Source organism: Apus apus, chromosome 13, assembly GCF_020740795.1.
Source record: "Apus apus isolate bApuApu2 chromosome 13, bApuApu2.pri.cur, whole genome shotgun sequence".
NCBI lineage: Eukaryota > Metazoa > Chordata > Aves > Apodiformes > Apodidae > Apus > Apus apus.
Window position 1 is genome coordinate 14,015,996 of NC_067294.1, and position 20,938 is coordinate 14,036,933.

Below are 20,938 nucleotides of genomic sequence, written 5' to 3' on the forward strand. Positions count from 1 at the left end.
TTCTAATCTATCTTCTTGACTGTTTAATTGACCATTTGATGACAGTTTTGTCAGAAGCTTGCAAGCATGGCTGTGAAGCAAATAGATGCTTTTCCAGGCACTAGGAAGGTATTCCCCTGATCTTCCCGCTGCTTAAAAAATCATCATCTCTCATCATTACATGATGAAACATGAGAAGAGAGACAGTCTCTCAGACTCCAAAAATGTCAGTGGCAGGCTGGTACAAGGGACGCGCCTTCTCTTTTGAGAAGCAGTGTGCTCTATTTTTATACTGGTTATGTATTATCTGCTGAAATTATTGTTAAAGACTCTGGAATTATTGTAAGAGAAGTCTGAAAGGAACGACTAAATCCTGTCTATTTTTCCTTCTTTTTTTTCTCCTTGGTTTCACCTATTTGTAAATGCTGGTAGATGTATACAAATATTTTTCATCTGTCCTCTTACGGAAAGGCATCTTAAGATAAAAAAAAAAAATTGTTGGTACTTGGAGACACACTTTAACTTGTCGGATGGCATTTTAAGCCAGTCTTGGTAACAAGTAGCTTACAAAAAAACCCCACAACACAACAACTTACAATGAAATGTAAAACTTGTTTTTATTTTTGTTACTAAAATAATTTATTACATGGATTTAGGATTAATTTTGGGGTTTTTAAATTTAGTTATAGCTCAACTGTTTGATATTTCTTCAAATGTCTCACATGTAAAGCAGTAATTGTAGCACTATCTTGTTTTTTTTACTCTGTCAGAGGAGAAAGAAAATCAAAATTCCTTTAAATCTCTGAGTTTGAAAAACTCTGCACTTACTGTAGTCATCTTCTAAGGTCATTTTTGCATCGTCTTTTGTCTCTTCCCTACAAATTGCTAGATGAGAAGGCATGATCCCAGCAGCACGGTTGGGGCTCAAGCAGCTACTTGTTGTAGGGCTCAAGGGATGAGAGGACCAGGGAGCTGACAGGAGCCTCCCGGGGAAGGGCTGGGCTCGGCAGGACCCCTTCCCTCCGGGACAGCAGGGCAGGTAGCTGTCCCTCCCAGCACTCTGCACGCCGATTAGTTTGTCTTTCAAAGTCGGAATACTTCTCAGCTTCAGCTGGGAGTGGCCACGCGTATCTTTGTTAGTCAACAGCTCCCTGTAAGCAGTTTTTAAAGCCTATGTAAGACGGTCTTTCTTGAAGATTAAAAGATGATCATGCACATCTGTTTGCTGGTTTTTGCACTCGTCTGATTTCAGGCAGATTTTAGCTCTTGCAAATAGCTTTTTGTTTGGTTTTTTTTTCATGGTAAATTATCTGTGTTTGTATCTCTGTGTAACCTGATGCTGCTCTTCCGAATGTTTCTGTTCCAAATTTGGCAGTTCCTGAAACGCCGATACACAAAGAGGGAAGGTATAAAAGAATTAGCAATTATAAGCAAATACTGTAAATGGCACAGAAATTCCTAAGCGAGAGATATGTAATAGAAGTATAATTTGCATTGAGGCATAGGTTGATAGGATTGCACAAAAGAAAGTAAGCATGATAATGAAAATAAGGAGATTATGAAAGTGAAGACTGCATTCCAACCCCTAATTAGTCAGGTTATCTGTATTTCAGCTTTCACATTTGCAAATTAAAAGCACTGGGTTTTTTTCTCATTGATTCATATTCTTAGAATATCTTATGCCATGATTCCGACCTTAAAGATTTTACATGATACTAATGTACAATGTGTATTGAATTCTTTGTCTTATTTAAATAATTGATGCTTTATGGAAAGCTGTTGGCCTGAAATATAATTATGCCTATTCATTTCCAGGGAGATAGACCTCAGCAGTTAAGTAGTGCAAGTACATCAAGCTTCTTTCTTAACCAAAAATAAGTACCAGTAATTTAAATTCAGTGAAAGCAACAGATAAAGCTGGCAGTGTTAAATACTTCCAGTCTTGAAAGAAAATTGCTTAAAAGTTGCGTGTGGAAAAGGATTAGCTTGTCTTTGTAGGTTTTTCCATGTATTTATGAAATATTTCAGTCAAGTGTTGATGGTCTGCTTGTCTATTCCAACTTCCAGCCTGTGGTAATTTGGTATTTTTGGAATGGATGGATATCCAATTTCTTTGGCACCATGGCCATTTCTTCACCATTATTTGTTATTGCTTATAGTGCAAGGTGAAACCTATTTTTATTTTTTTTTTTTTCCAAGTCTTCTTACAAGTAGATGTGTTTCTATCTGGATCATTGCATTGGCCAGGTGAAAAATAAATCAATTGCTGAGGCTGTGGACAAGTGAGGTAATTTTTCTTTTCCAAAAATACCTTTGAGGAAAAGGAAAATTCTGAAGAAAATTAGGGGATCAGAGGGTAGTATAAAGTATCGCATACTGAGAAAGAAAACAATAATAACAAGCTAAGTACCAAAATACCTTTAAAGTATTTGCTTATTACTGGTCTTTTACTGTTCATTTTTTCTGAGAGTTACACTTTTTTTTTTTTTTTCTTCCTGGTAGATTCTCCTTGCTTTTCATTGCCCAGCATATTAAGGATTCCCTCTCAACTGGTGAACTCAAGACACCACCCATAGCAACTGCCAAATAGAACATTGCTGACCTCCCTTTCAGTGAGTACTCACAACTTCAGTTTTGTGTCTTGTTTGCTCTGTGATATGTTTATGTTGTCCTCCAAAGTACTTCCATCTGTCCTTGAAGAATGCCTAGGAATATCTCTGCAGGAAAGTGTTTTTTGTAGAGGAAAGCAATTTGTCTCAGCACTTTCCTTTACAGAATCTGCTTCCGTCTTTTCCAGCCCAACTGAATTGCTTCTGAATGCTTCACTAAGAGAAATAAGCCTTCTTCCTACCTACCTGGATATTTGTTTGCTAGAGTTGCCCATCCTGACAAATTCAGGATGAAATGAGAATGTTAGGAATTTATTATTCTTGGCTTCAGAACCATTCCTTCACTCAGGTGGGCCATTTGTTTAGATTCTTAACACAACAAAAGCTATTTAGTCTGTATCAGTGACTACATATCTGGAAGCTGTAAATCTGCATATGCTGTAGTATATACTGTGCAAAGAAGATAAACAAGAAGAACCTTTGAAATTATCTGTTCTTTTGTGGTGTCTCTAACTGCTGGACAGAATGCTCACAAGACACCCTATAATTTAATTAATGTTGTACATATGCTCTGGGAATTAATGTAATTACATACAGTAACACACTAATCCCAGTATGTCCAGCAGAGGAAGCAGGCTGTCTTCCTTAGGAGTAGCTCAAGAGTAAAGGAAATAGAACATTCAGTTGATCAATTCCCATACATTATAATTATTTATTGTTTTAAAAAATGTTTACCTTTTTATTCTCTGTGGATTTTAATTTTGCTGGATACAATCCTTACTCAAGCCATTTAATTCAGTGGCAATATTTTTAATAAGCTACTTCTAGATTGTGCCTCTTGTAAAATAAATTTTCTGATTAGGGTTGGTTCAATATAACATTTTAAATTTATCACATCTTTCAAAGCATGGCAAAAATTGTGGGGTTTAGATAATGCCAAGCACCTCATTCCAAGTGAATTCTTTCACTCACACTGAAAAAATCAACACATTGTTCTGTGTTGTTTGCAATGGGTCAGTTGTTTGTCATTATATATTTTCTACTGAAAGCTTATTTTCTGACTCCATGACTTTGTATGTCTGCAGTTTTTACAACTGTTAACATCTGTGCCTACTACTTATAAAGTAAATTATTCTAAGGGCCTGGATAATTGAATTTTAAAATTTTATGTATAGTATATTAGTATATAGTAACATAGTATATTAGTATAAGAAAATTAAAATGAGGAAACCAGAAATGATTCAGTGTAAGTAATTCTTTACATTGGAAGTCCTCCTGGACTTACCCTCAAGGGGGAATTCACTTTCTTAGGTTTACACATCTTGACTGTAAATTCTTTCTTTTGTGAGAGTGGGAAGAAAGCAGCCTCTCAGTCACTGCGTCTTCTGGGCTGCTCTTTGTCTTGGCTCTGGAGGATGCAAGACTTACTGCACTTTTAGGGCTGCCACTCTCTATAAAAGAACCTATTCTGTATGGTGTGAAAACCTTTTGTAAACTCACATAGGTATGAATAATCAAAACAACTTGAGAAAGTAGCCCTCTTTTAACTCTCAGGCTTACATGCCTCTTTACCCTGTTGGATTTGTTAGTTTTTGATGATTTTTAAAGGGAACAAAAGTATACAAAATAATGGGAAATATTCGTGGATCTTCTGGGTGACAGCATCCATCATCAACATTAATTCTCTTTGTGTTGGAGCCTATGGATCAAAGACTTTTTTGCATGGTTTCTGCCAAATTCCAGAGCTACTTCTGCCAGCAGCATATACCTGTCTTGTACTGTGTTCTGGCCAGCTCCTGAAAGGTATCTTCAGTGAGAGGCAGCAGTCATTTCTAGTGTGTTTGTGCTTATTGCTTTTCATAATAGTTTGATTTTCTGGCTCTTTTCCTTCTTCTAGTGTAGTTCTATCCTCACAGCCTCAGCTCCCCCACCCTATCCCCAGAAAAACCTACCAAATCAAAACATAACTGTCAAAAAACAGCTCTCCTGCAAAAGTCCAAGCTAGTTAGGTCTTTTGTTTCCTAAGCAGAAAACTCGCAGTCACAACCTGAGAAGTAAAATTTTTGCTTTTGAACTGTAGCTTCAAAAGCAGCATAACTTATGTTATTGATTTTTCTCCTACCTAATTATTTTGGCAGCAAAGGTAGGATACCATCCTGTGTGGGTATAAAACTTAGAGTAAATTACATTATATACTAACCAGTAAGTCAGTATTGCTACAGTGCTGTTCTCCTCACCCCTCACCTAAATCTGTATCCCAAGTACAAAAGAAGACATTGGAAAATTGTTTTGTTTTTTAAATCAGTTCAGCAAAATGGACTCTTCCTGGAATTATCAGCAATAGTTCAGTGTGACAAAACAGCAAGGATATATATAATCAGTTAAAATGGATCATTGTAAGATGAGCAGTGATTACAGAATTAACACGTTACCATGCTTTTGTAAACTATGCCATATCTCAAATTACTTGTTTAACTAAAACATATTTTAAGGAAGAAAACAGGCTATTTATTTACATTTCTGTGTTTCTTATAGAGGTTAGTAGAATATCAATGGGGTTTAACCTATTTAGTTTTAGGAGCAACTTTAAATCCATCAGGACATACGTCCATGCCATTGGTCTTAGTAGTGCAGAAATACTTGCTGGCAGAGAAATTCATTTAGCAGCTTTTCCTAAGACCCGATATTTTATTTGAAGAAATAACTGAAACACTGTCATTTTTCAAGTCCTGCATGAATAGATGAAGAATTGAATCTTGTTTTGGATACATTCAGGCCTCTGTCAGATGTATCAAAGATGGAAATAATTGAAGCAGAACAGTAACTCTAGGATGATTTATATTACCAAAAAAATATATATATATACTCTATCTTAAAATATTTTTAGTGGACTCTAGATTTGCGTACTCAGACTGAGAGACTGTAATGAGAAAATCTATATAAGAATAGAAAATTATAACTAGATGTTTGAAATCCTGTTTTTTTGACTGATTGTGATGTAGCATGCAAAGCTGTGTGTTGATAAATAGATGCTGATAGTATATGGCATTTTATAAGGTTTCTCTTGGAGTTAGGTACAGATTACGCTAACAATAATCTGCGTTCTGTGCCATGAAGTTGAACAATTGATATCGTTTTCATATACTTCAGTAACAAACGAACTTCTATATAAAAAAGGTTCTGTGGGGCGAAAAAACCCAAACAACCAACAAACAGCATTTGAGGTTTTTCCTTTGATTTTTCTAACTAAGGGCAGGTTTTAATATATGTTATAATTTATAAAGAAAACTAATATTTTTACTTCTTTGGCGTATATGGGATTGTTGGTGAAAGGGTGGGGGGAAAATGCTGTAGATATTCAGGCTGACTGAGAATGAAAGCTTGAGGGAAGTAGTAGGATAACTGTCTGAGTACCTCAAGTGAGGCTAAAATGGACAGATCTTGAGTAGAAACTCTGAACTGGCATTCTCTGGTGGTCCTTGGAGAGCCCAAAGAAAAAAGCAGCAGCTCATTGCAGATGATGCTCTAACAAATACTTGTGTGTAACCTGGTAGAAGCACTGAATAAGGGTATCTGTCTGACATGAAGGAAAATGTAAAATCCTAGCTGTGGCGCTCTTAGTAATCTGTCCTTTATTTATGGTTTTATCTGTTATTTCCTGTAGTAAAAACTCAGTACTGACAGTTCTAGATGTTTGTGGAACTGATACTGAAATCTTAAGGGTGTGATTTCAGAAGAAATCCTGTATGCTTGAGAATGATGTCACCCTTCATGTTTGATGAATCCTGAACTGAAGTATTTCAGAGCTACCTCATGAAAAAGAAAACAGAGTCAGCATCCTTCTTGGAAGGAACCCTCTGTTTGTAATTACTTTGTGACTGGAGTTTGAGGTAGTGTGACTGTGTAGGTGTCTGATAAATGTTTTTGGTGGAATAGAGCACACGTGAGGAATGAGTGCATAAAGCTGCATTTCAGTTCCATTCATTCTAGTCCAGGCAGGTGCCTTTGCCCTTCTGAACAGCTTATTTTTATATATTTAAAGAAAAGAAAAAAAAGATAATTTTCTGTAAATAGACTTCTTTTTTTTCCAGGTTTTTCCTTTATTTTTCATTGTGCTGTTTGTGTTGACAGAAGTAGCAGCTATAAACTGGTTCATTAGGCTTTGAATGCCTGTTACAAAATACACTCCAGTTCTGAATCTGTCTGAAATCAAGTAAGTTAACTTTTAGTCAGCAAGCTATATCTGCTTGGAAAGGATTTTCAAAAATCAGGCTTTCTAGAAAGAAAACAGAAGTAGTAGATAGAGCTAAACTGCCACCACAGTGAGAAATCTAAATGCTCAGTCCTTACAGACATTATGGGATCAGGAAGAGGTACCGCCATCAGCACTCCGTCTGACAGTTATATATTTGCCACTGAAGCTGGGACGTGAATCAGTTACAATAAGCCTGAAAACAGGCTCAGATGTCATCCTGGAGATGGCTGCTATTGACTGCAAGAAAGGAGATATTAGAGTGAGCAAGATACCTTGCAAGAATAAATCAGTTTTGAGTAATAGGGAGTCCTCCAAGGGTGCTAATAATGCAGTAGAAAAACATGTCAGTAGGGCACTGGAGAGTGACACGATTATGCTGCTCTGTAGCAGTGTTGCAATTCCAGTAGGTATATGAGGCAAGATGATTCATAGCACAAATAATTTTTGTTCTACACTTTTATTCTTTTTTTAAATTTGTAGTTGTATGCAGGAAAGGTTGTGATTTGCTAGTTGTCTTTGAGTTGTTATTTATTATCAGTTTCACTATGCCTTATACAAGTTTGTCATTTACATAAATGTTTCCTGTAATCTTAGTGCGGTTGCAGCCACCTGAAGTGGAAAAACAATGTGACTACCATTGTCTTGTGTGATCTGCTGTAGAAAATCAAAATACACCTAACTTTCCAAGTATGGCAGAATAATGTTTTGTTTTTGTTTTTAATTAATAATAAACTCAGTATAACTGGATTTTTATTTTTTTTAACTTAGCACCTGCTCACCTGTTTTACAGGCCGATGGGTATAATCTTGCCTTCTTGAGCAGGTACAGGAGAAGCAAATTTACTTCAAACAGGTCTTCACTGACCTAGCTTTTTATACCCCTGGCAATCTGGTCTGTACTTGTACACCATGAGGTTAATTACAGTAGTGTGAACATGTACATTAAAAAAATCAGCCTACTGTTAGGGAATTCTTCTGTTGTACTCGATTGCATCTTTTTTTTTTTTTTAATATTCACTTTGTCGTAATTATGTTGTGCATATCATGGACAGTTAAAGTTTCCTTCACTTAAGCAAAAATCTAGTTTCTTATGCAGATATCCACTTTTGACAATGAGCATCTGCAGCTACTCAAGACATAGAGATGCTGGTGCATGTGTCTGGGCATCTTCATTTGTCCCAGAATAAGTATACAGAATATATTATAGTAGAATAATCACAAAGTAAGAAAAAGAAACACACTTCTTTTGTTACATGATATCTGCATGTGCTGCTGGTTACAAAGCAAGTAGTTAAATCCAAGTGGATGGAATTTTCGTTTTTTAAAAAAACTAAATATTTGTTTTATCTCCTTTTTTTTTTTTTTAATTCGATCTCCTTAGCAACACAAACATCTGTTTCTTTTCTCTTAGTCATTATGTTCAAAGAAAGAAGCTGCTTCAAAAACAATGAAAGCAGTTTCTATGCATTGGGTAGCTATTAATTGTTGCCAAGATATTTTAGTATGATAATAAGACATGCAACAATTGGCTTTTTTCTTTAATTGAAATATAGCTATCTAGTTAACCTGTGCTGGTTAGCTGAGCTATATTCTGTCAGATTTTATAGTGCGGTTTTCTGTGTGACAGTGTCAAGAACGAGCTTGACTATTTCTGGTTTATATAGGAGATACTTAGTACCACTTTGTGGATTGTTGTTGCAGCCTATGTTTTATTAATTTGCAACTTCAAAGCAGGTCAATGAAGATTTGCCTTGAACACAGAGGACTGAGTATTTATGGCCTTACAGATATATATATATTTGTCTACAATATGAACTGTATAATTAAAAATACGAAATTTGTTTTATACTGATGCTCTTTCTCAAATTATTGAATACTTTTCTGTAGATTTTGATAATCCAATTTAAAACTTGTACTTGCTTTCAAAAGGGCTTACTGATCTGTAATCTTTGTATGGTCAAGAGTGCATTCCTAAATCAAGAGAAACTGGCACATGTAAGTGAGATTTAGGAAGCAGGGAGCTAGGACTGCAGGATCAGAATGTGAACTGGTGTCTCTAAACCAAGAGAAACAGACAGACCTTTGCGGTGTTGAGAGAGAAGGGAAGGACCTTTGCTGCTGCCATAGTCTTGAGTGACTGTTATTTAGAGCTAACTGCACCTGGATGGACCTGCATCTGTGCTTGAAAACTAGTGAAAACCATGAAACTGGTGTTGTGATAGTGTGAACCTAGTGAGCTCATCACAAGGAGATTAGTAACAGGGGTGTAGCATGTTCCAATGGGCAGTTAGGAAGGCTTAAGCTCAACAGCAATGTGGAAGAAGATTAAGTAGCTGATGCCAGTTTTGCTTTGATAAACCATGTCTAATTCCAGACTTGTGTGTGTACCGTTTTTGAGGAGAGGGTAGTACAGCCAGACTGATTAATTATATGCTTTTTTTACTAGATGGCCTTCCTAACCTCAGTCCCTGGGAAGATCATGGTTGTAGATTTGAAATCCACTCACAAACATGTCAAACGTGAGAAGGTAATTAGCCACAGTGTGGATTTACTAGAGGACTACTGGAGTTTTACCAGTTTTATTACCTACTATGATTAAATGAATAGCAATGTCAGTAATTGTACACATTTTAGTGACTAATCTGACCATAGCAGGTGTACAGCATGAAAAAGAAAATAAAGCCTTTGACTTGAATTTTATGCCAAAGACGAGCAAAACTTTGAATTAGTGAAGGAAAAAGTAAAAATTACTGTTTTGCTGCAACATGTAATCACGTTTGTACTTGCCCTGATGCTTTCTTTTTCTCTCCCCAACCCTAAAAATAATGCTTCATGAGAGTACTTCTGGCACATGTAGGTGGCAAAAATGGTTTTGAGAAGCTTTACCAAAGAACCATCTGGAGCCAGTATGACAGCCAAGAACACTGAGAACTTCCTTCATGGAAGAACTGATTAGCTGGGTGGAGCAGCGAGCAGTAAACTATGGCTGTAATCCTCTTAACTGGCCAGCACATCAGACAGATGGGCAGGTTGCCCAAATGCCATTTCACTGGGAGCTGTCAATAGCAGCCATGCTCCCCCCTAGGTTCTGCTAAAGCAATAGTGGAAGCCATCTGCATGCAAGTTGGATGTGCAGAGTAGTCACAAATACCAACATGAAACCATTTCTGATTCCTCAGTAAGTGTGTGTTCTTTATATCTATTGTATGCTGAAAGTAGAGCTGGTGATCAGAGCTCCTCAGGGATGAGGTTGCTGTAGGTGGGTAAAAAAAAGAGGATTTTGGGAAGGCTGGAAGGGGAGGCTGAGATTTAATGAAGATAGGCACAGTTGTTCATCTTACAGTAACTTTAGTGGATGGGGGATGAGGAAACTTTTCTGTGGGAGGACCTCAGAAAGGACGGCTTTCATCAGTCGTGGTCAGGGATCAGCATTACAAAGTGACAGGCAGGGAAGAGCATTACAGTGGTACTAATCCATGGTGTCCTGCTGTGTGAGTAGAGAGGCATTGGGGGCTGCCACAGTGGATGTCTCTTCTCTGTAGGCAGAATCTTCTTCCTGATGCTGGCTGCTGAAGTAAGTAGATGGTTATTCCTACTTGGTGTTGAGTTTACTCAGTTAATTCCAGGTGAAACAAATACTGAACCTATAAAATGAGAGTAGCTAAATACTTGAAATCTCATTGCCAGTGTCATCTTCTATATTTAGAACACTTGAAATTTATGGTTGTGCATTTCATGTCATCTTGCACATGCAGTTCCTTAGGTTTAGCTTCTGACTCTCTTCTAGTTGAATTGTTGGAATATGAGGCCTTTTCTTGGAAGCAGGAGATGGTGTAAATTCTGTCATGATAGCTACAAATTGGGCAGTATGGAAACACTTTGTCACTTGAAGAAATAAAACAGTCATCAGTATGGTTCTTTGCAAGTTGACCTAGTTCTGTAGGAATACCAGAAAGATTATGACTTCAAGGTGGGAAAAAAAGAAATTGATTTGAGATGAGAAGAGCAGGAACTTCAGTTACTTGCTGTGTCCTCTGCTGACCATCCAAACATTTCAAATATACAAGGGATTTTTTTATTATTATTATTATTTTAATTCCTACTTTACTCTTTATTGAAAGGTGAAATTTCCCCCAGCACCAGCTGTCTCAGTGTTTCCTGGATGTTGGAAGTTCATTGCTTACGTATTGGTGTTCTTTCTAAATATCTAAATAAATGTAGATGATTCCGATGGAGTATTTCCCAGTAAACTGCACATTTTGTTTCATGCTTTCTGTCTGTTTAGGTTTCATCTGCAAGCTGTCTGTTACTGTCCATGGGTTTGTTTACTTCCTTAGGGTGGAATTTATTTAGAAGAAAGATATTAATTCTTTCCATCATTAAAGTGGAGTGAAAAAGTGGCACTGGGTGAAAAAGAAATAGGAAATAGGGTGCTTGACGAAGACAGCACTCTCACTAGCAGTGTTTCCGTATATGTTTAATGGATCTAACTCTTCAAAACCCTCCCCTAGCAAATGGGTGCCTTTATAACCTCCTTGGTAAATTACTTCCAAAGACAACAGCTGGTAATTCTGCAGCTCATCATGGTGTCTGTCCACAAGTTAGTTCTGAAGAAAAACTTCTCATGAAGAATATTTCATTGATATTCAAAGAATGAATCCCAGTCAGTTTAGTGTTAATGTAAGTAAGACATTTTTCATGTTTCAAGTGTGATTCTGATTTAACTTGAAATTACTGCAGTTGGTAACAGAGAGGAGAAAAGAAACATGCAAAGTTAATATTTTTGAAGTAGGTTTTAGAATATAGGTATTAAAATGTGTACTTTAACTGACCTGAATATTCATAATCTCCCTGGTTGTTTTTGTTTTTTTTTTCTGTTGTCACAATTGCATGAAGAATATGTGAATATAATTAATTAATATTCTTGCAAGGATATTTTCTTTTGTGATTTGTGTGTGGTTTTTGAGGGGCAGGGAGTGTTTCTTTCTTTTTTTGTGGGATTTATTTGTTTAAACTAGCCTAAGAACAATCCAAAGTAATTTCCTTAAGTTGGATCTATGTTTTGTCACAGTGTTAGTACAGGTTTTTGGTTTGATAAAGTGATACTATAATAATAAAAAAAAAAATCAGAAAGTAGTGAAAAGTGATTGTCTTCAAAAAAAGTAGGGATGTCTGTGTTTGGCAGTTACTGCTCTGAGACCTCATACTTACTTGGGGTTGTGGTTAAATTTTCCTTAAAACCACTGCTTGAATTGGAATAACAGAACCCAAAATTGCTTAGATATTGAATTTTTTTGTTTTTTCTTTACTGTAATGATTTTTCATTACTGTGAAAGATCACAATCACACACACATCAGTGCTAAAATCCATTTTATATAATATATTCCAGGTATAAGCTTAAAAAAAATCAAACTATTTTAACAAATGTATAATACAAACACATTCTTTGTAGAACCTACTGTTGTGTGGAATCCATTGTGCTCTCCAGAGAAGCTGAGAATTTGTGGAAAAATACTTTTCAACCACTGAAGGAAGTAGGGCATTTGACAACATGCATTTGTCTACAAAATGCGAAGCAATATCTGATGAAATATGCTTTGTCAATAAAATAAATTGCCAAACAAAATATAATCCTTCCTCAAAATACGTTTAGCCTACACAGTGAAATAAGCTACTTCCACAAAGCGCATTTTGTTGCTTGTATTATTTTGATTTGCTGTCTATCAGAATCTATAGATAAAGTGTTTTTTTGTCAGATACTGTATATCAACCTTATTTTATTATATATAGATAAAATACATTTAATTTGAAGGTAGACATTTGATAGGGCACCTTGAGCTGGTATTGGTTTAGCTGAAATGATAAACTGCAGACTTGTGCTGTTTGTGGTGTGAGATGCTCACTTCTCTTCCTAACTCTGCATCTGAAATAATGTCTCTGCAGTTTGTAATTCAGCTACTGCTGCTGTGACTCAGGGGTAGTTAGTTTTCCTGTGGCAAATAGTTTCCATGAGTTACTCACTGTACTAAAACAAAGTATGTATCTGTTTGGCCCATGGTTGCAAAAGTCAGTCCTTGTTCAAATTGTCATGCTTTGCCTGTGTCCACATGTGAACCACAGGGTTTCAGCTAAGGCTTTCCCTGACTTCTGTGGGGCCATACCAGATTCTTATCCGAGTAAGAATTTGTAAGATGGGAAGGGGGATAAAGTAGATGTGGTTTTCAGTGACAATTTTTTACTCATCTCAAAAATCTAAACTTTTTTTTTTTTCTATGAGCAAGCCTATTTTAGCCCTTATGCAGCTGTTAAGAAAGGTGTAATTCTTCTTTGGAAGAAAAATTTCTCTGTGGAAAGTACAAGGCTCCTGTTGAGTTTTTTGAACATTGGTGTGTGTTTAAATTAGTACTGCAGGATCTAGAGTTCAGTTTTGTAACAGTCATGTTCAGAAAAAGGATTACAGTTACCTACTTCTTGCTTTTTGTTAAAGTTAAAATCACCTATGAGATTTTATTGTATTTATTTTCATGTAAAGCAGTAGAAGTTACTTTGAGACTATCTCTGTATCAATCTAAGAAGCACTAGTTGTGAGAATATGTAAATGTACAAATTGTTCAGTTGTAATTTGAAAGTACAGAACCAAAGGCAAAAGAAATCCAAAAGTCCCCAGCCCAGTTGAAATATCTCCTGAATTACAGTGATTGAAGATTTATTCAGAAGTTAACAAGATGATTCTTGTCATACCTTGCTTTCCTGATTGCAAGAGGATTAAAAGAGAAAGTCTGAAGAATGTAAAGGCTGTAGGTCAGCAAGAGAACTTGACTCATTCAAAACTTAAACATGTTTTGAATGAGAATGGAATTATATATTTGACAAAATGGAAATTAATGCTTAGCTTTTGCATCTCATGGAAACAAAAGCAGTGAGGAGCACTTGGTGGTGTTTAGTCCTGCCCTCCGGCATCACATCGTGTGCTCTCAAAGTCCATTGCCAGCCAGGCCAGACCTTTTTCTTGCTGCCTCCACCTAACAAGAGGATAAATTGCCAAGTGAACCAAGATCTTGCATTTGTTTATGAAGGATAGGGACCACTTTTGTTATTCATTTTCTGTTCAAATTCACTGTTGCCATTTGCTTTGCAATTCGGGTTTTTCATGTCCCTTTGCATTTGTTTTTGACTTCTCATCTTAAAAGGCTCTTTAGCATGCAGTAGGCCAGTAATGCAGCTGATCTGCAGATGAGCACTAGCCCAACAGAGTTTGACTTGCATTTCTCTTGTGCACAAACACTGGCTTAAATTTGCGCAAGTAAGTTTTACAGGTAATGATATTCCTGTGATTCCCTCACTCCACCTTTATATGTGGGAGTTGGTGGAATTAATATTATTCATATTCATAGATGTGTAATGTAAAATGTTTGCTGAAGTATCTGTCTCTTGCCATTTCTTCATTACATCGATTAAAGAACGCAATACGAACATTCCAGTTACTAGCAAAGAAAACATGTAACAGTGGTTTGTGGATAAAACATAACATAAATTTTTTTTCTTCCCTTTGACTGTGACACTTTGTCACAAAAGTTGTCAGGGACCAGTGGTCCTGGAAGTGTTGAGGCTTAGTGCTTTGGTTTGCTTCTCTGTCTGAACAGGCTTCCAGTATCCATTCTGGACAGGGGAATAATACGTCATCAAACTGTGACAGTGTGATAACATATGCCTTTTGAAAATATCTCTCTCTGTATTGTACATGTCATGCTGCAGGTGCTGCAGTTTAAAAGAAAAAAATACACTTATATGGCTGGTTCTTCACATGAATGCTTCTTTTATTTTTTTATTTTCTGTGTGTATATGTTGGAAGGAGGCCTGTTACGATCTGTGCCTCATAAAGTGTGTGAATTACCCTGACCTCCTTGATTGCTCAGTATTTATTGTCAGAGGTTATTTCAGAAAGAGCTACCAAAATGGGTATTAGAGACAACACAACTGAGTGAGTTTGAAAATGAAACTTTTTATGTCAGTCATGGGCCTCTGATTTTAGTGGAGAGTTTTCTCAAATCTTAGCATGTGTGCTGATAGACAGTTTGTAAGTGCTGAAATTCTCAGGCACAGGAGTTATTTCTTTTCTATAAATACTCTTAATGTGAAATGACTAAAAGTTGAGAAAATGTAAAATATTTGTGGAATTCAAATGATAGTTGATAGAATTGGGAGAATTCAGTTCTTGGGAAGGGTAACTGCAATCTTAACCTCAAACATAAGAAGGATTATTGGCAAACGACTGTCATAAGAAATGTTGATTTAATTGGTTTTGCAGAGGAAAAAAAATACAGGAAAAGCCACTGACATAAAAAAACCACAAGTATTATTTTAAATTAAGCTCTAAATGAGAATTTAAGTTTTGATAAATTGAACAAAGGCAACTATCTAAGGAGAATTCAAAAAGCAACATGTCCAATTTATCAGAGTAAAATTGCTTTATGAAAACGTGTTTTGACAATTATTTTGAAGCAAGCATTATGAATGCTTTTTTGAATTGAGTAGTATGCAAGCCTTCAGCCAGGAGTTAATATATCACCTGGAGAAAGGACCAAATAATCTCTATGCTATTTTCAACAGTATGAATGTAATTGCAGAAAGACTACATGACCTTAAAATTAAGTCAAGGAACTTACAAGAAAAGTTAAGCAACCAGAAAATAAATGGATTAGCAGAAGGGAATAACTTAAACATATAGGAAATGAAGTAATTAATTGGGCTAACATGAGGTTGCTCATTATATTAGTTGTATATTACTATGGTATTACTGATTATTAGTTATTTTTTTAAAGACATCTGATCTGAAGGAATTTTATTGACCTTATGTGCTGATTTATTGCCTGTTCTATTCCTTTAAATGTGAGAATGTACAAGCAGTATGATGCAAGCCTGCAGTTAACTATTGAGAAAATGATTCATTAAACTAAGCAAGACATTTTTGTGGTCCATTTGTAAATACAGGGACACGTTAGCACGTGCTACCAGCTTACTCTTAGCGCATTGAAACTTTGCCATCAGTTTCCTAGCCTGAATGTTTCAGTGCAGAATATACAGCAAAATTTTGTTATGTGTGCAAGTTATTAAAAGTATGCTCAGGATTTTACAATTCATATAGAGCAAAGTCATGCCTAAATCATACATGTCATCAAGGTAAGATGTTGTCCATCATATAAAAATCTAGATTCTTTTCACCATGAGAGAAAAGATTTCTTAATTTGTGTGATGGACTTCAAAGTTCTTAAGAGATTGTTTTGCTTCAGAAGAGGGAAGCAGGAATGTAAAAGCTATCAAGTGATGCAATAATTCAATGTGTTTATCCAGGAAGGAGTTTATTTTGTCAAGGGAGATGCATTTATTTATTTTTTTGTATGCTTTTCCACAGAATTCTATGGAAAACTGATACAGTTGGTATTTCCCAAATGTTATATTATAGTCAGCCTATGAAAACATAACAGAGAACTTAAATATGTACCTACTCTTGAAGTTCTGATCCTTGCAGTTTTGGTCCATTGCTTTGAGATATAAACCCTGTCAGTGTTTGTTATGAGTAGAAAGAGTCCACATGTGCCTTCTGCAAAGTCCAAGGGGTGACCTTTTTGCATCCCTAATTTTAAATGAAATTTTGCCAACTCAAAATTCATTATAATATGGGTTATTAAGTCCATGGCTGCAGGTAACAAATGCTCACCTAAAACAAGACACTTCTGAATGTAATGTTTTTGAAACACTGCTGTAGTAAAAGGAAGCAAGGAAATAGAAGCTGCCCTGTGTTTATAGAAAAAGAGGTAGCTTGAACTCTTGAAAGGAGGAGATATGTGAAACAGTTATTGATGTGAATGATTAATTGATTGATCAGGTAATAACTATCCTAATTTAAACCTGACAAGGAAATTGATAGTTGATACTGTTAAACATCCTTTAATGAGGCAGAAAGGGGACAAAAGAAATCCCAGAATTGTGAGAGTATGGTATGAGAGTTGCTTTGATAAAGAAATGCAATATGGAATGACTGGGAAACAATAAGAGATGATAAAAGGTACAATTTTCTAGTCATTTTTCACACTATAAGCATTATGTCTAGCATGCACAATGGAGGAAAATGAGGGAAATTATCGAAGCCAGGAAAACATGGCATTAGCCTTTGTTTGCAGTGGGTGTGGATTTTGCAGTGGGTGCCCTATGTTGTTGTTACATCCTAATTATTTTAAATGAGCTCTATGCAAGCATTATGTCATTCCTAAGTTCCTTGGGAATTTTAAGCATCTGGGTTCTGCAAATTTTCTGCTGTGCTTTTTGTTTGCTTTTCTCACATCAGGTATGTGGGATTTGCAAATAATTAATGGATTTAACCCATTTACTAATGTCAGGATGTAATTTCCACTTTCAGGTAATTTCTTGCATAGTTCCCTCTGTGCATCTGGAAGATGTAATAAAAAACCCAGGAAACTGAATTCACAGGTCATTTTATTTCATTTGTGTTGGTGGTGGTGTGCTTTTAAAATACCTAATTGAAGGCACAAAAAAAGAAGATGCACATTAATGCTTTTTGCGGTTGTCTAATATATGCTTGTAAATTGGTAATCTGCTCTCCTAGGCAATTAAAAATATACTTTATTCACAGAATTCTATGAGAAAACAAGAAAAATTTCAGTGAAGCAACAGACTATGTGGATTAGCCCCTAAGTACAGGGAAATAAATTTATGGCTTGTAATAATTGTATTGAAGTTACTAAGGAACCCTTTATTAATCATGTTAAGTATTAATAGCTATTGAAGGTTCAATCCAGAAATGTTGGCAAAATTAGTCTATCATAACAAGTTTCTGTTTTTTGGATTTTTTTATTAAAATCTTTATAAGGAATGGTCAAGTTAAAAGCAAATATAATTTGAATTACTATGGAAAAGTACTCTGCATAAGTTTAGAACTCAAGAGTCTTCCTGCATCAGAGTTGGTGCATAGATGGCAAAATTAATGAAGAACAGCGGTCCTAATTAAGATGATCCTTTCTCCCATATCATTAGATGTTTGTTGTTTTGGGTTTTTTTTCCCAAAGTGTAATTTCTACTTGCTTGAAATGGAAGTTTTAGGTGTTTTCAAAATGAACTAAAACTAAACTCTCTTTTTCTAAGATAGAATAGCTAGAATGTTATCACGCTATAATTTGTTGTAAATATTCTTTGGAAAAATGAGAATTTTGAGTGTTTTTTTTAGGGGTACTCCACCAAGACTAAACGTGCTGAAGAAACATCACTGTAATACAGATAATTCTCTGTTATAATAGTGACCATTATGGAAGTGGAGTATGCTAAAAATAAAGTAGTTAAGCTCCAAACTTATGTTCATAGTAGAAATACAAAATAGCCCAGAGGTAGCGTGTGTACCGAGTGGTTTTAAAAATTATTTTATAATATGCCCTGATGGCAAAGGTACTGAAGATTATTATTTTTTTTAATGTCACAGCTTTATAATTTGGGTTAATAAAGTCTTAATGTTTTTAGGGGTCTTGTATAGAAATTTGTTTGCAATGAGGGTTTACTGATACATTTAGGAGGACTCTTATTTCAGAGATTCTAACTCTGATCCACAAAGCAGCAAGTTTCTGCTGTACTGAGTTAGGTGTGTTCTGAGTATTCAGAAGTAAATGGGCAGTAATCACAGTGCATATGTACAAGTCTTTGTAGGACATGAATCTGGAGTATTTTCTTAGCTCAGTAAAAACACCTAGCACTAGAAGTACCACTAAAGTACTGATGAAGACTTACAGATTGGGCTCTTTATACTTCAGCTTAGCTTCTGAGGGTTTTAGTGCAGATAAAGTGATTCTGAGTACCTCTATGGGCTGTCAGTGCTGAGCATAAAGCCAGCTGATGCCTCTTCTGCCAACTGCCATTTTCAGAACTGTTGGAAAGATGAATATCCTGTGACTTTTTATCCCACTGCAGAATGTACATGGCTGAGTAAAAGCTTTAAGATGACTGCCAACTTGAAAACAAGAAAGTAATCCTCGTAAGTTCATGTATTACTGTGCAGAAGATCAGCATTGCTGTCACTATTATTTTCTCCTTTCCTCTTTCTGACTTTTAAAGGGGAATTAACAACAGGTGCCTGATTGGTGCAGGCTTTATTGCTGCACAGAGGCACTGCCCATGTTCTGGATGCAGGCAGCAGTGCTGTGCCATGTTGCTCAGTTGCTGTGAACCTCAGGCATAAAGGAAGTGCTGCCATGTCTATAGTCATCTTTTGGGCAGAACGGCAGAACAGCAAAGAGCCAGTGCCTTTTATTTAGTCCTACAGTTAGACCACTCTGCCTTGTGGGCAAAGGCTGTTATTGTAAAATGAGTTGTGTTTACTGGAGTAGTATACCATATATGTGAATGTTAATAGAAATATTCATGCAAGAGAAAAAGGCTTTTTTAGAAAAGTGAAGCAACTCAAGTGGTGAAACACATGCTTAAATGTGTGCATCATTGGGAATTACATGAATTAGAAAAATGTATGGTGATACATCAGTTACTTCTGTTAGCTCTTGGTCTGAAATGATTCTCTTACCAGTTCATTTATTCAGAGATAATGACATCTCTTGAACCAATCAGTTCTTATTGCCAGTAGCACTTAGCTCCTGTTAATACTCTGTGGAACAGTCAGATCAGATCAAGTGAATTAATCTGTGACATGCACAGCAGAGAACACCAGCATTTATCATCTCTAAGGTCATCCCTCACAGTAGCATTCTCAAAGCAGCAGTGGCTTCTCATAGCAGGGCTTCTTACTAAATAAGTGACCTTGATGGCCCATATGTTCCTCCTTTATTTGTTTCAGATGTATAGCTTTGAAGAGCACATAATAATGAGGATTGTATGGAAGTAGCATGGAAAAATATTACAGTAATGATAGCATGACAGAACAGACTGATTAGAATAGCTAGATTGTTTTTAGATTGTGAATGGAATGTTGTGTTGGAAGATGAAATTTTGTAACTGAAGGTCAGAAAATTCAGGCCATAGATAAAAGGACGTGTCTTCCAGAACTGCAATGGCAGGAAAGAAAACAAACAAATAAACCAACCACAAACATTTCTGCATATGGTAGAAAACACCATAGGTAGGTTAAGTGACTTTGGAGGAAGCTAATATACTAGGATTCCTGAAGTTATTAACTAGTTAAATATACAGAATTGCCTTGGACTTGAAAAGACAGTGATTTTACCATCTACTCACTAGCAAAATGTTTTATTCCATTTGCTAAACCTTGTGTCTGGGGAGCTTTTCACAGCAGAGGGTGAGTGATGTTTATTTAATTAAGCATATTTATCCTTGGATCTTAATGTGATAATGCTGTCAGTCTATCCATGTTTTCCCTGTGTCTGCCTCTCCCTTCCTGTCCTCACACACTTTTAATCTTCAGGCTGACTTCTTCCAAATTTGACAAGAGTGAATGTCCTAAAGGTAGATAAATTCTGCCTTTAGTACTATAGGACAGACAATCCTGTAGGCTTGAAGGAGAACTTGGCATTATCCTGCATGTTGCTGGAAAACTTAAAATTTCTCAGGATTTTCCTACACATTCTTTTTCTTCATGTGGTTCTGTTTGGGTTGATCTTTAAGGCATCATTTCTATGGCAGAGGTGTCAGACATGTGGCAGGACTGTCTATGAGGTCATTATCCTGTAGCTATGCACAGCCAGTTTGGAACCTGCACAAAGAAACTTGAAGACAAAGAGGACGTCTCAGGTGTTGGAAGTGTGCTACCAACAGTTATTCAAAAGAAGTAGGTGAGACCATGCTACATGCTACACCTGCAGTGTCTGTTTCTTTTAGATGATGCTGTGTTTTCTTCTTCCTTTTTCTTTTTTTCCTTGTGGTGGGAGCATTTATAGTTTCCCTCTCTAAGGAAATGCCTGACTTATCTTAACTAGAGAAGTAGTCTAGTGTGATTATCATCATGGGAAAATCTGTGATTATAAAAGTGGTCTGTACCATTTGTGCTTAATGATCTGCTTCTGTTAATGATTTCCTTTAAGAAAAAAAATATTAAAAGAACAAAACATGCACTTGCATGAGTGTG

General features: G+C 36.1%; 1 protein-coding gene across 1 annotated transcript in view; it reads left to right on the forward strand.

The window, feature by feature from the left end:
• The window catches only part of TENM2 (teneurin transmembrane protein 2), a 600,962-nt gene that overhangs the window by 59,851 nt on the left and 520,173 nt on the right, over window positions 1-20,938 (forward strand). Inside the window, exon 2 of the mRNA XM_051631239.1 lies at window positions 2,482-2,591. The gene's annotated coding sequence lies outside the window, so the exon portion shown is untranslated. The remainder of the gene's footprint in view (window positions 1-2,481; window positions 2,592-20,938) is intronic.